Raw genomic sequence first — 5,669 nt, forward strand, 5'->3', positions numbered from 1 at the left:
GGCCCCCTCCGGGAGGAGCCCCCGGGGCGTGTACGGCCCCGCCCTGACACGTGGCTTGCACGACAGGTCTGCGAGGTGTATCTGGGCACTCATGAGACAGCGCGGGACTCACGAGGCCCTACCTCAAGGTGGGTTGCGCCTGGTCTTGAGTCTTGGTGACTGTGTCTCCCTGCAAGGCGGTTAGATGCAAGCACTCTACGTCCTCAGGTCCCGGCCCTCGAGCGAGCTCAGCCGCCGCTGGTATGCCAGGTCATGATGCCGTGGTCAAGGCCTGGGGGTGAGGGTCGGAGAGCCAGTAAGAACTCCTGAGTCGCGATGCTCAGGAGCCCCCCTTTTAACGTGCAAGCGAATTGCATAGGATGAACAGACCCGTGGTGGGCAGCAACCGAGCGGGTGACAACAGTTGGCGGGTTAAGCATGGAAAGCAGATCAACTTGGATAAATGCGGGAAGGTACATGCCACCGGGTCCGGCCCGAGCGGCTTGGGGATGATGCAGCCCGAGGGGCGCCCCCAACAAGCTAAGTTGAAGACATAAGCAAAAGGGATACATGCCGCAGGGACGGACCCACGCGGCCTGGGAATAATGCAGCCCGAGGGGCGCTCCTAGCTAAACGAGCTTGGAAGATGTCACCTGGTTTTGTAGACGAAGCAGAGTTGGTGCAGCTGAAGGCGTGCGTTGGAGAAATGACTCCTCATGCGCCGCCAGGACCCCGAGCCTCGGGAGGCTCTGGGGGCTCGGGAGGTTCCCTGAAGACCGTCTCCATCTCCTCCAGAACGGCGTGGTACCTGGCTTCCTGAGCCGCCAGGATACGTCGCATGTTGCGCTAATAGGCCGACGCCACGCTCGGCAAGCCAAAGGGTATACGAACGTAGCTATGCGGCGGTCCCTCGCAGCGGCCCACGCGCGAAGGCCAGAAACGCTCCTGAGATCCGGCCCTGTTGAGTCCTGGGACGTCGATGCAGACGCGCAGCCCAGCATCCTTGCCAGGATGTGGAGCTGCGCCTTGTGGGAGGCCGTCGCCGCACATGGCTCTTGCTTCTTGTAGTTCCTGGGTGGTCTTGGTGATAAACTCCTGAGTTGTGGGCACTCCTCGCCCTGCGCTCTCCTGAGGGTCATGTGTCATGAAGCGTGCCGGGCGCGCCTTCCTATGCGATAGAGGGAGGCGCCCCTGGAGCGGGCGCTGGTCCTGACGTGGCTTCTGTTGCGACGCCGTCCTCCTGAGGTCCTGCATGGCGCGACTGCTTCTTCTTGGGGATGGCGTCCTAAGGGCCTTCATTTCTGCTGTCGGGGTCGTCGATTGCAGCGGCTTGAAAGGCACACTCGAGGGAGCACACGGCATCCCTCTCTTCACACGGGGCCGTGATGATTCCTCCGCTTCCTGGCATCTTGAGAACGTTGTAGCCGTGATGAGTGACTGCCATGAACTTGGCCAGGGCTGGATACCCGAGGATGGCATTGTACGGAAGGCGGATGTGCGCGACGTCGAAGTCAATGAGCTCAGTGCAGTAGTTCTTGCGCTCCCCGAAGGTGACAGGTAGGCGGACCTGCCCTATCGGTGTGGTGGAGCCGTCGGTCACTCCTGAGAAAGGCTTGGTGAGCTGGAGCTGCTCATATGGCACTTGGAGGTTGTCGAACATGTCCACGGACAGGACGTTGAGCCCTGCGCCGCCGTCGATCAGGGTCTTGGTGACTTGCACATTGCTGATGACTGGGGAACACAACATAGGAAGGGTGCCAGCGGTGGCTGCGCACTTGAGCTGATCCGCCGACTTGAAAGTGATGGCGCATTGGGACCACCTGAGCGGGCGCGTGGCCTCGAGTTTGGGGAGCGCCTCGTTCACCTCGCGAGCAAACTGTTTGAAGATGCACTGAGAGGCTGGGGCCTGGGCCCCGCCCAAGATGCAGGCGATCGCACGCGGCTCCTGGAAGCCCCCATCCCCCTCATCCTGGTGGTGGTCGTCGTTCCTTCTTGGTGGCGGCAGAGGGGGAAGACCGGTGTTGCCTTGGGGGTGATCCTCACGCGACGGGCCCCTTCAGGCGCCCTCACGAGGTTGGTCCTGCCAGCGGTCCTCACGAGGTCGGTCGCGCCACTCCTGGCGTGGGCCACAGTCGTCCCAGCGTCCGCCTCCACGTCCTCCTCCGCGGCCGTAGCCCCAGTCGTTGCGCTCGGGGCATCGACCGTAGCGTCCTTCTCGTATGGCTCTGAGCTCTTGACAGTCGCTGGTGTTGTGGGTGTTCAGGTTGTGGAAGGCGCAGAACGGTCGGCCGTTCTTGGATGACTCGGGCTGATCTCTGCCTTGCTTGACGTCGGGCTCCGCTGCGAGCACGGCTACCTCCTTGCACTTCACGTCCTTGGCCTTGGCCTTCTCCTCCGCGCCCACGGCTGGCAGCTCAAGAAGAGAGAGGCGCCCCTCCTTAGCTCTTGCGCACTTGGTCGCTAGGTTGAACAGCTCTTGAGATGTGCAGAGCTCCTCGTGGATGGCGAGCTCTTCCTTCATCTTGACGCCGCGGACGCCGTCGGAAAAGATGGCCTCATCCATGACCTTGGGGATCTTGAGGCGGGTGTTGTTGAAGCACTGGATGTACTTCTGGAGGGTCTCTCCTGGTTGCTGCCTGATGCGGCGTAGATCACCCGCGGTCGGAGGGCGGTCGCGAGTGCCCTGGAAGTTGGCGACGAAACGGCCGTGCATCTCGTCTTAGGAGGAGATCGAGCCGTGCTGCAGGTTCAGGAGCCAGAAGCGAGCTCCATCCTTGAGAGCCATGGGAAACCAGTTCGCCATGACCTTTTTGTCGTCGTTGGCCGCTTCGATGCTCAGCTCGTAGAGCTGCAGGAACTCCACGGGGTCGGCGGTACCGTTGTAGCGAGGAGGAAGATCCGGCTTGAACTTGCCCGACCAGGCGACGCTACGCAGCTCGGGGGTGAAGGCGCGCCAGCCAGCCGTGGTAGCCGGGCCCCGCTTCAGAGGTGGAGCTTGGTCTTGATGAGGTCCGCGCTGCACCGCTGCGGGCGGTGCGCGGTCTTGACGAGGTGGCGCGAGGAGCGCAGGTGCAGCTTCTCGCGGCCGCGGAATTTCTTGGCAGCTTCTCTCTTCACGCGCGGGCGCCGGGCGTGGCAGATCACGTCGCAGAGCCGCGTGCCTTGGTGCCAAGGCGGCATCTTGGGGCCGAGGTGGTGGAGGCGCGCCATGAGCCCCGTCGCCCGCGGCTGGTTGAGGGGGAGGCAAAGAGTGGGATGGCACCGGAGAGCCCCCCGCGGCGCGGACGAGCTCGACGACGCGTTCGAACCACTCCTCGTAGAGGTCTTCAATGGGGCGGTAGCGCAGGAGCTCGTTCGCTGCGAGGAGCGCGGCCCGTGCCTCCATGGGAGCGTAGTGCATGTTAGACGAAGAACCGACAGGGGTCAGCGATGGAGTGGCAGTGCGGTCGTCCTGCCGCACCAAAGGATGCAGCGAGGACGCCTACTGCTCGTTCCGCGCTGGGCCGGTGGCAGCGTTGGCGGCGGGAGACGAAGAACGGCGATGTGGCCCGCTGACGGGAGCCGTCTGAGCGACGCGGGTGGTGAGGGCGGCCTGACGCTCAGCTCGAGCACGGCGAGCGTCTGCCATGGAGACGACGGAGCGACGAAGCGATGAACTGATGGAAGGGAGGCTACGGCGCACCCCTACCTGGCGCGCCAAATGTCGGATGTGGGGTTCCGGCTAACCCTTAAGGTTCGAACACTGGGGTGCACGCAAAGTCTTTCCCTCCTACCAATCTATGCCCTAGCTCACTAAGATCTCGCGGACGAACTCGACGAACTTGCAACATAGAAAGACACAAGGTTTATACTGGTTTGGGTCACTGTTGTGGTGTAATACCCTACTCCAGTGTGGTGGTGGTGGATTGCCTCTAGGGTTGATGATGAACAGTACAAGGGAAGAACAACCTCCAGAGGTTGAGGTGTTCTTGTGGGTAGGCTCTCGATCAGGTTGGATCAAGCTAAGGCGAGATGATGTCTCCCTGATCCCATCCCCTCTACTATGGTGGCTAGCTCTACTTATATAGGCCCTGGTCCTCTTCCCAAATATCGAGCGGGAAGGGAGCCAACAATGGCGGGCTAATTTGAAGGGGGGCAGCTAGTACAAGCTATCCTGACAAAAGTGGTCTTTGCCCGCCAAAAGCTCTGGTGGTGACGCCGTCTTGGGCTCCACGATGACCTCTGTCTTGCCGTCCTCCTAGTCTTGGTCTCGTTGCACCAATATAGCAACCTTTGCCTGATGCCTCGGTACTCTTCACCTGCGCTGGCTTCCTTAGCACCAAAGAGGAAACAAGGACGCTGCGCGCGCTGGTGCCCGCCTGGCGCCCGCCTGGTATCGTGCGTCATGGCTCACGTCACGAGGGCCTCGTAAGGTTTGCCCTGCCTTGATATCTCCGCTCCTCGTGAGCCTGCCCGGCTAGGCCACTCCAGAGGAAGTCTTGCATCGTCCGCCTCGCGAGGCTTGGATCCTCGCGAGGGTCTTGGATGCTTTGTTGGTGAAGATGGGCCGTACAGCCTGCTGGCTCCGTCACGCCGTGGGCCGCAGGTAGGCAAGTCTGGGGACCCCCGTTCCCAGGACGCTGACAGCTATGTCAAGAGAATTCGGTGGCGCCGGATAGATAATTTTGGTGGGCCCGAGTTTTACTTTTGGTTTGGGACATATGTGGATATGAGAAAGTGGTTGAGGGCTTTTGGAGCATATCACTAAGCATTTTGAACAAGCAAGCCATTAAGCAACACCTCATCCCTTTTAATAGTATTGACTTTTCCTATGGACTCAATGTGATCTTGAATCACTAAAATGAAAATGTAGAGTCTTGAGCTTGAGCCAATTTTTGTCCTTAGCATTTGAGGGTTCCAAATTTCTAATCCATGCCATGTCAATCATTGAACTTTTTGAAATGATCATCTTGAAATAGCATTAGTTTAATGAGCTACATGTTATTAGGAATTACCAAAACCACCTAGGGATAGTTGCACTTACAGTTTGCGACGAGGAGGAACAAAAGAAACGGGCAACCAGATGGAGGTGTGTGCGATATACAACATATGATTCACTCAGATGAACTATTTGTCATTAGGCAACACAAAATAAACGGCCAGCCAGATGAAGGTGTGTGCGATATACGGCATGCGGTTCGCTCGGATGAACTGTTCGCGTTGAGACATGAGAACAAAAATGGTTGAACTTAACAAGATGTGTGTGATACGCGGCAAACAGGTCTGTAATCAGAAATGTATGTGAAGACCGATAATAACACAGACGGTTGCTGCTAATAAGACATGTGTGTTGTGCGATAGGATTGCATACAGAACCAGATTGGTCCGTTCCCAAACTCCCGAAAACACAAAATAGAAAAAGCCTGGCCGGTCCATCAAATGCCTCCGATCGGCCCACTCCCCACAGCACGACCTTCCCAACCACACCCATCTCCCGCGCCACCTCTGCCCCATCCTCCCGCCGCCGCCCTGGCTCCGGCGCGCGTCCCGCCGCCGGCCCCTGGCTCTGTCGCACCTCTTGCCGCCCATCGCTTGGATCTGGCCCCCGCACTGCCCTCGCCTGAATTTGGCCCCGGTGCCACCCGCGCCTGGGTCTGGCCGCCGCGCCACCCCGCACCTTGCTCCGGCCGCCGTGCTGCCCCCGTGATAGG

This window comes from Triticum urartu, chromosome 2A (assembly GCF_056163025.1).
Source record: "Triticum urartu cultivar PI428250 chromosome 2A, HENAU_Tu73, whole genome shotgun sequence".
Lineage (NCBI taxonomy): Eukaryota > Viridiplantae > Streptophyta > Magnoliopsida > Poales > Poaceae > Triticum > Triticum urartu.